Source organism: Neovison vison, chromosome 4, assembly GCF_020171115.1.
Source record: "Neovison vison isolate M4711 chromosome 4, ASM_NN_V1, whole genome shotgun sequence".
NCBI classification, from domain to species: Eukaryota; Metazoa; Chordata; class Mammalia; order Carnivora; family Mustelidae; genus Neogale; species Neogale vison.
The window spans coordinates 217,072,581-217,090,422 of NC_058094.1; the positions used below are offsets into that span (position 1 = coordinate 217,072,581).

Consider the following 17,842-nt stretch of genomic DNA (forward strand, 5'->3'; position numbering starts at 1 on the left):
TTAACCACAGCTGGTGAGGGTGAGGCAAATAATGACTTCTGTCCTTTTCCTTCTTCAAGGTCGGGCTGGAGCCTCCCCCAGACGCCTTGGGGGAACCACAGCAGCCCCCTTCCCCCAAACCTCCAGCACTTTAAGACTGAGCATCTCCCGGGACCCGAGTCTCCCGGTCTTGTCGTCTGTGACTCCTCTGCACCATCTGACTGCGCCGTCGTCTGATTGTAAACCGCTGGAGAGCCGCGATTGTGTTGGTGGCCTCTCCTGCCACACACGGCACCTGCTCCGAAGATGGTTCCCATGACAGCAAGATTGCCCACAGCGCCTGGAACCGTGTGCCACCGCCAGAGGGGGCAGAGGCTGGTGTGGTCACTGTTCTTTAAGCTTTGGTGGCTATGCTGTGGTTTTAGAGGGACAGCAGAGATGAATCTTTAATATGCTTTTTTGTAGACGTTTTATTTATTTGACAGAGATCAAGAGTAGGCAGAGAGGCAGGCAGAGACAGAGAGAGGAAGGGAAGCAGGCTCCCTGCTGAGCAAAGAGCCCGAGGTGGGGCTCGATCCTAAGCCCCTTAGATCACGACCTGAGCCGAAGGCAGAGGCTTTACCCACTGAACCACCCAGGCATCCCTTTAATGTGCTTTGCTTCAGTTAAATGAGCTCACTCACATTCCCTCAGCGTGCGTGTCCTGCCTGGGCTGGGGGGTGGGGGGGGGCCAGTGCAGTGAGGGAGAGCTGCCTCAGCCTCCAAAATGTCCTTCACATCACACACAGTCTGCAATGGGGACATGGCTGAGTGGAAACCAGGCTGACTGGGCTTGGCCGCTGAAGGTTCCCGGGCCCGCCAGGATAACCGCGCTAATGCCACTGCGTCATTCTGTAAAACATGACCTGGTTTTCAGAAAGGCCCACTGTCTGCTGAGTGCTCACACCAGGAGGGGGTGGAGGTGGGGGAGGGACCTGCCCTTTCTCTCTTCTTGGTCTGTAGCGTATGGGACTCAAGGTGGGGGCATCTGGAAAGCCTCCTGCCACCTTCGTCAGAGATCCCTGCTCTCTGGAGGGGCAGCCTGGAGTGGACACATGCTGGATCTGGCTCCTGAGACTTGCCTGGGCCTCGTCTGGGGCTGCCTCTACTGACCAGGAGGTGTGGAGCTCGGGCCACATTGCTAAGCCTCTCCGACCCCAGGCTTCACCTCCCTAAAGTAGAAATCGCACCTGCCCTGTCTCCCTCACAGTGTTTTGGGAATTGTGTGGGTTAGACTTTCAGGGGTTAGAAATTATCTATCCCATTCTCACTACCCACGAGGCCCAGAGAGGTTAAGTAACATCTCCAGGGTCACACAGATAGTGGCAGAGCCAGAACTCAGGTCTGTGGCCCTCCTGCTCCCTGTTTATACTCTTATCATTGCACGTGGCCTGCTTTATTGTTTACTTGTTCATCATCCTTGCAGAAGTGCAAGTTCCTAGAGGGCACTCTCACACTCCTTTGTTTCTGCAGCATCTGGTACATACAGACGGTGCTCAATAAATATGCGTTGAACTAAACTAACCTTGACTGCTAGTTCCAGTGCTCTTTCCTCTACCCATGCTGTCTCTGATCCTAGAAACCTGTACTTTCAGCTCAGTCTCCCACAAAGTATGAAAACTTGCAGATGTGTTAGAAAGATGCTAAACCACCTTGCCCTTCCCATTAGGGTCCTGTGGTTCATAGCACAGAACCCATCTGAGCAAATACAGACACATAAGACAAAATTGGAATAAGGGTAACAACTAACATGAATAGAGAGGTGAGTAGGTCCAGGAACTGTGTTAAGTGTTTCATACATGAAAAGCCAGCCCCATGGTAAGTGCTTAAAAAAAGGTACTATTTGGGCACCTGGGAGACTCAGTTGATTAAGCCTTTGACTCCTGATCTCAGCTGTGAATTCGGGTCCTGCATTGGGCTCCACAATGGGCTTGGAGACTACTTAAAAAAAAAAAAGTATTACTATCTTCTTTAACTATAATGCGAGTTGAGTAGAATATTAGAGTATGCTAGCAGCTTCTGCCAGGATGCCCAAATTTCAGAGGTTAACAAAGTAAAGATTTTTTTTTTTAGGCTCATGCCATAGACTAAATGCATCAGTGATGGGGAACAGCTTTGCTCTGTCTGGGGCCTTTGGATGTAGCGGTTCACACTGGATGTGTTTCAGAAGTCGTGGTAGATGGGAATGCCAGCAAGCCTTTTCATGGTCCTTCTGGGCACACGGAAAGATTGTCGTTCCCAGTCTCTTTGCAGTTAGGTATGCAGTGACTTGCTTTAACCAAGAAAAAGCGACACATGTCATTTCCAGGTGAAAGCATTTTTTTTAAAAAAACTTACTTAAAATTCAATTAATTAACATATAATGCATTATTTGTTTCAGGGGGACAGGTCTGTGATTCATCAGTCTTATATAACACCCAATGCACCTTACAACACATCCCTGCTTTAATGTCCATCACCCAGTTACTCCACCCCCCTTACCCCTCCCCTCCAGCAACCCTCAGTTTGTTTCCTATGATTATGAGTCTCTTATGGTTTGTGTCCCTCTCTTGTTTCGTCGTTTCATTTTTTCCTTCTCTTTCCCTAAGATCCCTTGCCTTGTTTCTTGAATTCCACATATCAGTGAGATCATATGACAATTTTTTTCTGATTGATTTATTTCACTTAGCATAATACCCTCTAGTTCTATCCACGTTGTTGCAAATGGCAATAGTTCATTTTCTGATGGCTGAGTGATATTCCATTGTGTGTATATAATATATAGAATATAACGCATCTTCATTTATTCATCTGTTGATGGACATCTGGGCTCCTTCCATAGTTTGGCTACTGTGGACATTGCTGCTATGAACGTTGGGGTGCAGGGGACGCTTCGGATCATTTGTATCTTTGGGGTAAATACCCAGTTGTGCAATTGCTGGGTCATGGGGTAGTTTTATTTTCAACTTTTTGAGGAAGCTCTATACTGTTTTCCAGAGTGGTTGCACCAGCTTGCATTCCCAACCAGGTGGGAGCATTTAAGAACCAAAGCAGACTTCTTCAAATGTTCCCTCCTTTCCCCAACCATGACTTGTTTATTTGGAGGCTTCATAAGGTTGAGACATCCTGGAATGCTAAGCCGCTATGTAGGGGACGGGTTTCCTGGATGGTTCTGGATCTGCAGCAAACTTTGTGTGTGAGAAATCAAGCCTCTGAGACTTGCCCCGATCATAGCCTGTCTTCCCCTCCACAAGCCAGGGGCCAGCCAGGAGGTGGCACGCATGCTGTCCACAGACCACTGGCCAGGACAGTCGTGGGAGGCTGAGGAGGGCAGTCGAGTCGATTCTGTGCGTTGGTGTCATTGATCAATTTTGGAAAATTCTTCACCTTTACCTAAATAATTTCTCCGGCCTCACCCTTCTTTTCTTCTCTCTTCCCGGGACTCCAGTGAAGGCTGTTGGATATTATCACATGGGTCTCTAATGCTTTATCTTTTTTTGTTTGTTTTTTGTCACTTGTACCAACAAAGCCGGGATTACAGTGGATCTGTAAATCAGTGTGAAGATCTATACCATCTTAATAATGTGACTATTCCATTCAACAGTGTAGATCTCTCCATTTTTAAAAAGTCTTTAAAAAATTTCAGAAACTTGTTACAAGTTTTAAGGGTGGAATTTCTGCATATATTTTTAAAAAACTTATCCTCAAGCGTTTTCAGGTGGCCAGGAAGACGGCAGACATGCAGGCTGAGCGCGCCAACCGAAAGCAGTGAACCATCTTTCAAAATAAGAAGTGGGTCCTGCTTGGAGAAACTGGCAAGGAGAAGCTCCTGCGATCCTACAAAAACATCGGTTTCGGCTTCAAGATGTCCAAGGAGGCCATTGAGAGCACCTTGATGAGACAAGAGGGACAAGAGACACCCCTTTCCTGGCAATGTCTCTATCCAAGGGTGGATTCTGTCCAGTGTGGTGACCAAGGTGAAGACACAGAGGACCTCTGTCATCTGCCGAGACTACCACTGCTACCCCCAAAACTACAAGCTCTTTGAGAAAGGACATAAGCATATGTCTGTGCACCTGTCCCCTGCTGCAGGGATGTCCAGATCGGCGACATCATTGCAGTGGACGAGTGCTGGCCCTTGAGCAAGACTGTGCATTTAAAGGTGCGCAAAGTCACCAAGGCTGCTGGCACCAAGAAGCAATTCCGGAAGTTCTGAGATTAGACATTTGCCCACATCCCTAAAAAAAGTAATTTCCCAACTAAAAAAATAAAACTTATCTTCAAATAATTTTTTTCATGCTTCTACAATTTTAAAAAAATATTTCACAGTCCAACTGTTTGTCACTGGTATAAAGAAATAGAATCAATTTTTGTGTATTGACCATTCCTCCTACAGTCTTGCCAGATTGACGTGCTAGCTTGAGTAGATCTTTTTGCAGACTGCTTAGGGTTTGTAGCGGCAGGATTATGGCACGTTTTATTAAAGCATAACATGGGGCATCACCTTTCCGGCTCCTGAGATCAATTTCCCTATCTCTCTGTCCAGCTGCTAAGCCAATGCTATGTATTCTCTCTGGTTTAGACGTTACAGCAGCACCTCGCTTTCAGGGACTGGTGTCTGTATGAATCGGGATAGCTTAGTTGTTACAATAAACAACCCTAAAATTGCAGAGTCTTAAATATAATAATAATGCTCGTAAGTCTAGGGAACGAGCTGAGGTCACTGGAGTGGAGGTATGTGGGGAAATGGGGCCACTGGGTGAGGGGCGGTAAGGACGACACGGGATGTGACGAGCACTGGGTGTTCTACCCAAAGGATGAATCACCAAATTCTGCCCCCAAATTAAGAATACACTGTAGAGGGGTGCCTGGGTGGCTCAGTTAAAGCCTCTGCCTTCGGCTCGGGTCATGATCCCAGGGTCCTGGATCGAGCCCCGCATCGGGCTCTCTGCTCAGCCGGGAGTCTGCTTCCCCCTCTCTCTCCACCTGCCTCTGTGCCTACTTGTGATCTCTGTCAAATAAATAAATAAAATCTTAAAAAAAAAGAATATGCTGTATGTTAACTAACTTGAATTGAAATAAAACAAAAAAAAGTTATAAGACCATTAAAAATCTATATATAACAAAAATACTTATTTCTTTTTTTTTTTTTTAAAGATTTTATTTATTTATTTGACAGAGAGAAATCACAAGTAGGCAAAGAGGCAGGCAGAGAGAGAGAGGGAAGCAGGCTCCCTGCTGAGCAGAGAGCCCGATGCGGGCCTCGATCCCAGGACCCTGAGATCATGACCTGAGCCGAAGGCAGCGGCTTAACCCACTGAGCCACCCAGGCGCCCCAAAATACTTATTTCTTGATCTTTTGTGGTTTTGTCCCGTGTGGGTTTATGAGGAGGTCACTCAGTGTCCTGGGCTGCTTCTGCCTGGAGGCCCCACCATGTCTAGGCCCTCAGAGTCCTTCATTGGATCTTCCTCATCTGGCCAGAAATGGAGGGAAGAGAGTGTGGATAAATGCGTGACCGTTTTTTAGGGCCCCGTTCTGGTCATATTTTTCAGCAGAGCAAGCGAGGACATATAATCTAGCTGTGTGTTCAGTAAGAGGAGGACTTGGCTTTGGGGTTTATGTGGCTGGCCAGTCTTTGCCAGATGTAGTATTATGCCCATTTTACAGTTAAGAAAACTGAGGCTCAAGAGAGTAAGGGATTTCCCAGCTTTCACAGTCATGGACAACAGCTCCTGGAACTGAGCCCGAATACGGCAGACTCCCACGCTTCCGAATCGTATGCTGTCAGTACAACCTTCTCTCCTATGCCTCCCTCCCCGGTTCCTGGGCTAGCTTTCTTCTCTTTCTTTTTTTTTCATTTTTAAAAAATGTTATTATTTTTAATTTTTTATCCTTTCTCAAGTTTTCATTTAAATTCCAGGTAGTTAACTTATAGTGTAATATTAATTTCAGGTGCAGAACTCAGTGAAGCTTCAGTTCCATACAACACCCGGGCCTCAAGGCCTGTGCTCTCTTAAGACCGCTGGTGTTTCGTTTCCCTCCCAGCTCGGCTTCCTCCAGACGGCCGGGTTTTCCTTCTGGCCTTTGAGCTACCTGCGGGTACTTTGTGTTTTCCCGAGCAGCCCGGTCCACAGGCTTGGTCTGCAATGGGTAAGGATCCTGAGAGCCACTGTAATAAAACATAAGACACTTAAACAGAACAGAAGAAGACACAAAAGCTGATGTCAAGTGTCATCCTTCCAGGAGTACCTATCCTCCTGCGTTGTTTCAGATGCGCTGTCACACGCCAAAGTCTTGTGAGAAAGGGCCGCGGAGCTCCTCTAGATCGGCACCTGTAAAACCACAGTGGAAACCTGGAGTTGGATGGGCTCACGATACAGGCTGTCCAGCTCCTCGATGTTTCTTCCCTACGGAATGGGGATTAGGGTTGTCGCTGGGCAGTGGGGTTTTTCCAACTTCAAGCGGTGCCAGAAGCGTAATGGAATTAGATCTTCTAAGGGAGATCTGCTGGAAGAAAACAGATCTCCCAAGGGGAGCTTTGCACGGCCCAAGTGGGACATACTGTGAAGGCGGGGGGTGGTCCAAGGCATCTGCTTTGAAGCTCAGTATGGGGGCGCCTGGGTGGCTCAGCCGGTTAAGCATCTGCCTTGGGCTTGGGTCATGATCCCATGTCCTGGGATCGAGCCCTGCCTCAGGTTCCCTGCTCAGGGGCCTGTCTGCTTCTCCCTCTCCCTCTGAGATCTTTCTTGCTTGAGCTCTCACTCAAATAAATAAATAAAACCTTAAAAACAACATAAAAGCTCAGTCCTGACAGAAAGGAGGGACTGAACAGGTAAGCTCAAAGGTCATGAGGTCACGAGGCCACCATCCCATTAGTGTCACATCTATACTTTGCCTTTAGTGTATTCTCTGCTTTTCCACGTATTTAATATTTGCTGAGGCTTAAATATTCTAGGTGGTTGTTAGAAAACAGTGAAGTCAGACTCATAAAGAACATATACCTGGTTGTTTGGGGGAGGCTCCTGGGCAGGCATGACCTCCATGTCTGATCCCTGGTGGTGTGTTTCTAATTTAAAACTATATATTCTGAGCCAAACTATGGAAAGAGCCTAGATGTACATCAACAGATGAACGGATAAAGAGGATGTGGTGTACATATACAGTGGTTACTGTGCCCAGGGGCTCCCTGTAGTCAGGGCCACAGGGAGAGGGGGAGGTTTCCGACTAGCCACAGAGGGAGCTGACGAGATCAGATGGCCGGACGAGGTCCAAGAGCGTTCCGGGTCTTCTCCGGCAGCTCGGGAGCTTGGGTGTCAGAGCAGAGCCGTGGGTGGTAGGACAGGTCCAGCAAGCAGGTGTGGCAGGAGCACGGGCGGCAGGAAGCTGAGGGTACAGGGGAGAAGGTGGATGCGGTTTAGGCTGCTTGTGAGCTCGTGAAAGCAGGAGGCGCAGCTAACAGGGGCCGGGAGTGGGGCGGTCCTGAGGGAGGCCCCCCGACCCCGGCAATGGAAGGCAGGCTAAGAACGACGGGTGAGGACCCCAGATCCCTGCGCACGGCTGGTGAGAATGCAGAACGGCAGAGTCGCTGGGGATAGTTTGGCGGTTCCGCAAAAAGTTTCCAGATAATCCAGAAATTCCACTCCTAGTACGCATCCAAAAGAACTGGGATTCCTATTTCCGTACTGATGTCCACAGCAGCATTAGTCACAGAATCCAAACACACACACACACACACACACACACATACACACACCCCAATAGACGAATGGATAAACAAAATGTGGCATTTCGATACAATGGGATGTTACTCAGTCTTAAAAAGGAAGGAGAATCTGATACATGTTACAAAATCGATGACCTCTGAGAAGACGGTACGGGAAACAAGCCAGCACAAACAAGTAGAGGGCAAATAGTGTAGGACCCCACTGCCAGGAGGTACCCAGAGGCAGAGAGTGGAAGGGTGGAAGTCACGCCTGGGGGTGGGGTGCGGAGGGGAACGGGGAGGGATTGCTTAACAGGTGCAGAGCTTCTGTTTGGGACGATGACAGTTCTAGAAACAGCGGGTGGCGACGACTGCCCCACGGATGAGGTGGGCCCTTCTCATGAGGCCCTCTCTCTACAGGCCTCCATGGTCATCTCGGCCGGCCGTAGGTGTGCTGGTGTGTGACGAAAGCGTTCAGGGTTAAACAGCTTCTGCAAGGTTAGCTAAGTCCCCAACGGTGTTACTTGGACCAGGAACCTCTTTAGTCTTATAGAACTAGTCTGGTTCTAGAAGAAATAAGCACGCCAGGCCAAGTTTACAGTGATTCCAAACAGTTTAATGTAATTCCAAGACAAAGTGTGATTACATTTCTACACATATACAATATGCATATGTGAGTTTACAAATTTTAATTAATAACTCGTTTCACCTCAGAGACCGAAAAAATGATCAAAAAGAAACTGTGAGTAACAAGCTATAACATAGTTCACCACAACGGGACCCCCCTTTCTCACCCTACAGTTAGTAATATTACAATTAAAATAACTATATTCTTCTATAATTTTTTTTCTGTTAAAATCATCTCATAAATTTACAATGCTATTATTAGTTTCCAAGACTAATATAAATTCACTCCATTTTTCTACAACGAAAATGATTATTAATTTAGAAGCACACGACATCATGATGAAAAACACAAGCATTTTAGTAGCAAGGACTTGATCAGTTAAGAATTATTTTTCTTGTAAAACATTCTAAAGCCAAGTAAAATATCCATTCTTATAACATACCTATAATATGAGACTAAGGAATAGGTTACATATAGGTCTACAACACATTGGTTTGTTTTTTAAAAAAAGTAGACATTTATAAATAAAAAAGAAAAGAGGGACAATTCACATAGGAAAAAGAGGTACACGAGAAAATACTGTTGCACGCAATAATTTTCACAAAGATTAACATGGATTAACACTTTTCATTACAGAAACCGTACAGTGAAGGAACACAACAGACCGGGGCTTTCATAGGGCTATTGAGCTGAGATGACCTGGTGGAGGAAGATGTAGGCAAGGTGACCTTGGGGAGGGAGCCGTGTTCCTTGGACTGTTGACCAATCACCACCGGGCTCTTCCCTCTTCCCGGCTCTCATTCTGGGGAGTGAGTCTTTCTATCCAGTGTCCGGAATTCATGGGCAGTTGAAAGGCAAACATTTCTACAGATCTGTTCTCTTTCCACTCTAATGGATCCCGCTCTTGGAAACGTGATATCGTATCAGAGGCTGCAGCTCATTACATATGGTCAACACAAAATGGGATGGAAAATTCCAGTCGTTCTGATGTGCTGCCCCCCCCCCCACCCTCACTCATCTGTGCCCTGGAGGCTGGGGACCCAGAGAGAGTGGCAGCCCCCCTCAGGGCCACCTGCCTCCGCTGTGGTGAGGTGGGTGACGAGAACCCCGCACCAGGCCTCGGGCCCACCTGGGGAAGGGGCAGCCTGGGGCCGGCCCCCCGGCTCGTGGACGACGCCGTCGCTGCCTGACTTCTGAAAGCTCCTCTTCCTCCTCATCCGTAAAGCTATACTCGTCCTATCAGAAATTTGGTTTGATATATATATACACTAACATATATATCACCATCTATCTCTACACAGTGGTTCTACTAAACTACAAAGTCTCCTGCCCCAAAGTAGGACTTTCTGGTCTACTTCATTTGGTTACAAAACGCACACAAAGAGGATGAGGAGATGCTTTGGGGGCCAGAAATGATTGTGCCCTGGAAAAGCCACGGAAGACAGCTTTAAATGAGCAGTAACACAAAAGTGAGAGGGAGCGTGAAAGGGTGGGGGGGGAGACCCGGAGGCAGAGGCAGCGCCCATGGGACGGGGGGTGGGGGGGGCTGCTTGGAAGTGAGGAGAGGCGAGTGGGGTGGGGGCCGCTTCGTGTTCCATTCAGAAGTCACAGAAAGCTACAAAGGATGGGCATGGTCAAGTCACTTTCCACTTCCCAAGTTCTTTCTTATAACCTGAGCCGAAAACTATTAAAATAATAATAATAATAATAATATTAATAATTAATAATGATAAGCATAATGATAAATCCATTGCCCCTTCCACCAAGCAAGTGAGTATCTAACAGGGAGGCAAGACCACCGCTCACGAGGCCAAGTGGGTCCTTCTTCCTGGCTCTTGAGAGCATCCTGGGAGTCCTAGATGCCTGCGTGGGGGTGGCCCCGGAGACACTGACCCGGACAAGGAGTAGGGAGGCCACACCAGGAGCGATCTGTGTGGAGCAGTTCAAAGGACACTAGAAGGAGCCAGTTTTAGATGCAGCGTCCTTTTTTTTTTGAAGCTAATTTCTATGCTTCTAGTTTTTAAACATATGATTAAGCCCCAAAGACAATGACATAAAATTAATTTGATGAGTTTCAAGCAAAGGAAAAGACCAGAGGGAAAGCAGGAGTATTATTAGGAAGAGTGAGATTTAAAAAAAAAAAAATTTTTTTTTACCCTAATGTTTCTTACAAGAACCTGTCATGAGAACGTACGGTCCACAGGGGTCACAGGGAAAACGCGAATGCATTCAAATGAACACACACAAACAGTTCCCTGGTCCCAGGCGTCCTGCAGTTCGCAAAGTCTTATCTGCTAACGGAATGCCCTTTATCACAGCAGGTCCTCTGCACTTGGGTTGTGGTAGGAGAGAAAACAAGAATCAAACTAAAACTCTTAGGGGAACCAGCATGTTCTAGGTTGTTCCTAGGAGACAGTGGGGCCCACTCTCTGAAGTGTCACAGGGACCATCTCTCCTTCGAGGGTCTCAATGACCCACACTCCTCCCCCAGCTGCCCCTTGGTTCCCCAGCCTGTCCCCTGCTCAGCAGCACTTAACAGTCTCGAGGGAGGAGTCTAGCATCCCCTCTCCTACCGACCTCGGCTTCAAATCTGAGTTTGACAAAGAGTAAAAAGTAAACACAGCCTTTTGCATTTATTTTGTTTTAAAGGAGAAAAGGAATGAGTGACAGCAGGTATGTGGAAAGCCCAGCCGAAGTATGTGGGCAGAGGGGCGGCTCCCCCTTGCAAAACACCGATCAGAATATTGCCAGGGGCCCAGAAATAGCAGCTGTACCTTCAGGGCCGCCTAAATCCCAGTGTCTTTTACTGCCTGGTGACTGGAAGTCAGTGGATCAATAGAAATTAAACATTCAGATCAAGACAAAATCAACGAACCAGGTATCTGTTCTCTCTGCCTCTTCCAGGATGTCAAAGAGAAGGCCTCTTTGGAGACAAGCGTTGATACAACAAGGCATGAGGTCTTCACATCTGGCCCAGGCTACGGACTCACCCCCTTCCCACTCAATCCAGAAATCCTTTCACATTCTCTCGCGTTCACATGGAAACCAGTAAGTAACGTGGAGGGAAACGCTCGTGTTGTGCTACACAATGGTACGGGTAGAAAACACCTGCCTTGGAGGGGCATGGCCTCCAACTAAAGAGGCCATTGCTGGGGTCTGAAGATTCAGTTAGAAACAGAAATTTTCTTTAAAAAGTACCAGTTCAAATGTAAACCATAAAACACTTTAACTATAAAACGTAGCCAGAAATATGCTTAAGTATCCACAGTCAATTACTTAGTTTATGCATTTAAAATGTGGCTCTCTTGATATCTTAGAAGGCTAACAGCATTTTACAGTAGCTAAAAACATATATACTTAACATGTGCATTTGAATATCACATTTCATTACAACACACAAAGAATAATCTCTTCCTTGGTTTAATTTTTGATGTAAAGATCAGCTATTTTCAGAATTCACTTAAGCAACAATGACCAGGGTGTGCATTAATCATTATTTTCAGCCCACACAGAGTTCATAGTCTTTTAAATCCCAAGATCAAGCTGGCTACATGATTTCAAAAAAGGCTAAAACCAGGATGAATGCCCACATTTGAGGTAATTATTGCCATTAGGTCACAGTTTGTGTAAGATAATGTATCTAAAACCTTCTTTAAAAAAATCTTTAGGTGTTCTGTCAGAATTCCAGAATACCTATTGAAACCAACCAGGATCTCAAATTCTGATTAGCTGGGTTTGCTTCCAATGGAGTCAAAGTTCTAGAAGGTTCTAGAACTCGTGTAAACTACCTAAGAATTTAGGCAAACAAGCCTGGAGCCAGTCAATAGAGAAGTTTTTTTGTTTTTTTGTTTTTTTAAATAAAAAAGAAACAAAAACCCACCCAACACAACTGAGGAGATGTTTCATAACACATGGTAATAGTTTTCTAAAAAATTAAAAATCTCATCATAAAGCATTTCTAAATTCTTATCACTTTCAACCAAATTAAAAATGCTTCTGCATTACTATTAATCTCATACTGCGGCAAGAGACGCTCCTTCTTTATACCCTAAAAGCTGGCTGATTTTTCTGTTTACATGACTGTTCTCTCCATTTCTTTGAGAAGAGTATCTCCAAACAAACCCTTATCTGGTTCCTCTAAGAGTCATCTTGGTTTTTCTCCTTCTCTCTCTCTCTCTTTTTTTTTTTAACACAAAGAAAAAAGTTCCTGGACACCAGACCCACACACGGTATTTACAGATTTGGTGTGAATCCCGCATCTGGTTCTACCCAGAGCTGAAGAGTGGATCGATTATAGAGACCAGAGTTGTCATGATATTTATCAGTGCAGTAAAAAATAGCATTTTAAAAAAAATATATACCTTTAGTATTGCCTTTCTAGAATTAACTATAAGCAAGAAAAAATTTATTATTTTTTTTAAAAGAAGAAAAGAACACTTTTTTTCTTCACTCCTAAGTTTGTTGTAGCAGCACTACTAAAGCTAGTTGGTACACTGGAAAGCAATCGGAAATGAGTTCTACTATGAATCAAAAGAAACTCCCCTAAGATTTTCTCTAAAAGTAAAATGGATTCTGCCCCTTCTGCTTGCATCCAATTCAGGGCTTCCTCTCATTCAGACCTTCTGCTGGGTTGCACGCATGGGGCAGGGATGGGGAGGGGTGACATTCCTTCGAGGCTTTTCTTTCCACACATACTACACACACACACACACACACACACACACACACAGAGGAGGTGGCCGAGGAGGCTGGTGGCTGCGAGCTCAGTTCTGGAGCTGGGCAGACCCAGGTTCAAGGCCCGCTCCCTCACCAGCCATGTGACCCTGGGCATGTCACCAGCTCTCCAAGCCACATGCCTCACCTGGAAAGGGACAAATGGGGCCCCTTTCATACCGTTATTATGGAAACTAAACAAAACAAGATAACCAGTGAGCAGTTTTGAGCACAGTGTTTGGCACACGGTAAACAGAAGTATCATTAGATGGTCTGTCAGAAGGCATGAAGCCACTCATTGCTGTTAATTAAAAAAGTGGAACAAAATGGTATCTCAGTGAAGTCCTGATTAACACAAATTTCACTAGAAACTTGGGAGATTTTGGACCACCGTCGTATTTCCTTTCCTTTAATGCGTGCTTTCTCAGAGCGTTGCTTCCTATGGGTAAAGAGGGCGTCCATGAGGGGCCCATGAGATAAGCTCATCCGGGGCTTGGCCTGGGGCCCTGCACACCGGAAGCATTGAGCAAGTGCTGCCTCCAACTTCCTAGAGGGACACTGCACCTTTTAGCAAATGGGCGACAGCCAACACGCGGCTCCAGTGCAGCCGTCTAGGGTAGGGGCCCTCAGAGACCTGTGGGGAATGAGGAAGATCTCTGACAGAGCATCCTCCGCAGGAGGATCACTTCTCTGTAAACGCTCACCACATCTCACAGGGGCGACTGGCTTGGAGCTGGCTCTCCTGGACTTCTGGAAGCTGCGAGAGAGATGTGATGGACCGCTACTGGCTTGGGCCATCCTGGGGTGCAAGGGTGCCAAAAGCCTTTGGAAGGTTTCTATTGCGTTTAAGGGTCGTTTCACCATCTTCCATTCTCTAGCAGCCCAGCTGGGATTTGACAGAGTCTAGTCTGTGGAGATTAGGAGGGAGAGTCCTAAGGCATCAAAGTGGGAAAGCACCGACACGCCCAGCGCAGCCCCGCGTGCACCCGACCCCCCGAGCTTCGGTCAGTCTCTGCGACAATGCGCCATCAGTCAAGCCCAGGTGTTCGCGCGGTGCCTCCAGCTTCCCCAAGCAGCAGCATTTAGGGTTACTGATCTCCACTTCTCTTAAAAGATGAATGCAGTTTGAAATCAATGCAATAATAATAATAAATAAATACAAGTCAGGAGAGAGGTCAAAGAGAGACACATGGAATCGCATCGCTGATGATGTCATTATTGCCCGGAAAGGAAAGAGGAATGCCATTTTGTCCCCATCTGGAGGTGTCTTGGAGAAGGGTTCTTTGGCTAAAGAAAGGAACAGTTACACCTTCCTTTCCAATTTGTTAAGGACAGCTCTGGCCTGTTCAGTTTTGAGGCTTCCCCATCCGAAAGTGGCGAGACACAGCAGAGCCAGAGCAGCATGCAAAGTACTTCTGGGGCCGCAACACTTCCTGGCAAAATGGCTCACGCTGGTGTTGTGAAGTCCCAGGCCAGGCCTGCGGAAGGGTCCTTGCCTCCCTGCTGAATTCCCTCTGCTACCTGAGAGCACCTCGTTATCTTCTTTCTGTGATCTGTCCTAGCAGCTCCTGGGCAGGCCAGCGGGGGCCCCACTCCCCGACCCCTGGTCCCAGCACCCGAGAGGGCCTGGGATGAAAGCTGGGGCCAGCTCACGGACACACCTCGCTTCACCGACCACAGCCCGTCAGCATAACTCCTTAAGCCTCCTCATCTCCTTCCTCCAGTTTCCAAGAAAGTCTGCTCCACTCACGCACACACACTCACACAACCCAAATCCTCCACCATAAGCTTGTTCAAAAATGAGTGTTCGCCCTTCCAGAGATCTGGTCGAGGGAAAGCAGCCGGTCGGCAGCTGTGCTGATCTCCCCTTCCCTTCCTTACATCCAACGATCTGGTGTTCGGGTGGGTTGACTCTTCCAGGCTGAAGAGTGCAAGGCCAGCTGGCTTCCCCAGCCTGCAAGCCCCTCACCGCCAGTAAGGCCAGAACGCAGCTTCGGTCCAGGAGACAGCTGCTGGTTCGCCTCAACCCTTCCTCGCCCTCTGAACGCGATCAACCACATGCACCACTTCACAGTTTTAACTGGCATCAAGCCTCAGACTCTCCCACCGGTCGGCCTGCTCACCTTCCCTTGGAAACAGCCAGAACGCCATGAACGAGGCACTAAGTGCAGAAACATGGATGTGCACGCCCAGATGCATCAGCGAGAAACCCTGGGGCAGAAGCACATCCCCCCAACTTCCTGAGGCTACAGACAGCTACATGGTTCTCCTTGACCTGTCCTTCCCAACCTTCCCCTCTTCCGCTTTGCTATGCTTCTTCAACTAGAGGTGGTTGAAGAACAGGTGATGTTCTAGGTCATTTATGGTCTCAACAAGGACGAGGTTGGCATCCCTCTACTTTAGAGAGCTTGGTCCTAGGGATGGGCAGGCTTTGATTCATCCGATTTGCTGGGGTGACTCAGAGCCTGGAGGAAGGGACGGGAGATCTGGGCAAGTGCTACGGAGTGCACGAGGCGCCTGGCCTCACACACGGGGGTCTTCTGATTCTGCAGCTCTGTGCTGGGGACCCGAAGAGGAGGGTGGCGGGGGACAAGGGGAGGATGCATTCCTGTTTGCCGGTCAGCACCAGGGCTGGGCACGGCCTGACCTCACCCTCGGTAAGCCTCAGTAAAACCAGCAGTTCAACCTAAGGCCTGTATTTCTGGGTTTGGTGGGCAGTATGTGGGCATCTCGAGCCAATTTTAAAAAACCCATCACAAACTAGGTATGGTGCACCAAACGGATGGCTCCGAGGCCCTGCTGTGCTCCTCTGCCCTCCTACCATCCCTCCACCTTTTTTTGGCTCCTAGTTTTGTCCCTAGAATTGCACGCCAAGAGGAGGTACTGGGGGCGGGAGGGGTAAGGGGGAAGAGATTGGAGAAGTGGGCAGTCTGGTCGGTGAGTGGGAGGAGGGGGAGTGAGGCTGAAGTTGCCCAGGGGAAGGTACCACCTGCCTAGCACCCTTACATCCGCTCACTCTAGCCAGTGGCTTCGAGGAGGAGACAACCGTCTCTGCACTGAAGGAGACAGAGCCACACCTCCAGGGCACTGATGGGAAACAGACATGTGGGGCAGCCCTGGGCAGAAGGGCTTATCTTTTGCATGACAGGTCAGTATCAGATGTGAAGCAGGCCAAGAATCTAGTTAGCGGATTCTAGAAGCACACGAGAGCACAGGGAATGTGGGAAAGAGCCACAGCTGAGGGCTGGGCCCTGGAGGTACCACCTCACAACTCTTCCCAAGCCACTGGGACTCTGGGAGAGTGTGACGTCGATGATAATTGTGTTGTCAAGAGTCAGTCTGGCCTGTGCACAGAAAAGGTCTTGATTCCTCTTCCAACTTTTGTTCTGTGGTGGATCTTTCTTAATAGCTCTTTGTGGACTAGAGATGACAGAAACAATCTTCCTAATTCCCTGGTCTTTCCTTTTTGTCTTTTGTTTTGTTTTTTGTCTTGTTTAACAAAACTGGACACTGTGTGTCCTTCCTGCCTACTCATATACTCACAGATATAATAAGTTTAAATATTAAAGAGAAAACACGAAGATACTGGGAATAAATGTGCATTTAAAACCCCAGCTAAAATATCAACATGATGATCTTGATAAAAATTACAATGGAGAAAATCAGAACAATTAGGACAATAATATTATCTTTAGGAGCAGCATGGAACGTTCATTCCTGATCTGGAAGAAAACAAAGAAAATCTCAGGTGAAAGAATGAGACTTCCAACTTAAGTCGACCAAGAAATTTTCTTTAAAATGGAAGGCTACGTTGTCTTTTCCCAGAGGAGATCAGGTCTAGGAAGGGCTGGGAGTCAGCTATATGAGGGGACCCGGATGCCACCCAGCAAGGCCGATGCGGTCTCACGTGCAGCCAGGACTTCTGTCGCTGGTCAGGAGGAGATGGGATGGGGCTCTGCTGCCATCTGGCTGCTGCCAAGTCAGGACAGGCGGCTTTTCCAGGCTGGCTCTGAGAGGGCTCTGGCTCATGTGTCCTCCAACGAGTTTTCTCCCCCACTGTCTCTGGACTGGTTTTAGGGAGATGGCCCTTCCCCATGTCCCGGGAAAGGAGCATCCATCCATCGGTCAGTTGGTGGGTCCCCGAGGAGAGTGTCCTGCCCTGGGGCGAACCTCTCATAGGCTCACTGGCCAGGGCCTGGGGGCTGCCCAAGCGTGTGCCTCCGGTGGTCATGGTGTGTTTCCTTCCGGCCTCAGGCCAGGCCGGCACTAAGCTGGTTCCAGTTCGGGGATCTAGTTCTTTGTAAGACGAGCAGAATTCATGGTTGGGGAGGAGGAATTTCCAGAGTTATTTCACAGCTAACAGCTAAGGTAATGGCCTGGCTTTGTTACTGAATTAAGGTGATCACGATAAAACCATTGTTCACAGTAGATGGTTGTGGGAAACGGCAAGGGGCAGGGAGCAGGAGGTCAAACTGCCCCAACTGGGAGCCATCTCTTTGCACCTTGGAGACTCGGCTTTGGGATCAGTTAGGACTCAGTATCAAGAATCAGACAATTAGGGCCACCCTTCTAAGCCCCATCTAAGATGAGTCTCCCAACATTCATGTACTCAGAGTAATTTTGCTATGAATGGAGATATCCCACCCCCCCACCCACCCCCAGCAGTGTTCAAAGCCTGAGAAAACTTCCAGAATGTATCAATGGTACAAAGAGGGCAAAGGGCAAATTTCTTTGGAAACTTAAGCGCCTGTGGGAGTGTTCCAAAGTGCAGTGTAAGACCCACTCGTCACCCTCATAAACG

The 17,842-nt window shown here is 47.8% G+C and overlaps 1 pseudogene; it reads left to right on the top strand.

The window, feature by feature from the left end:
* The first annotated feature begins 1,768 nt into the window (after positions 1-1,768).
* On the top strand, positions 1,769-4,238 carry LOC122905453 (annotated as a pseudogene).
* The last annotated feature ends 13,604 nt before the right edge of the window (positions 4,239-17,842 follow it).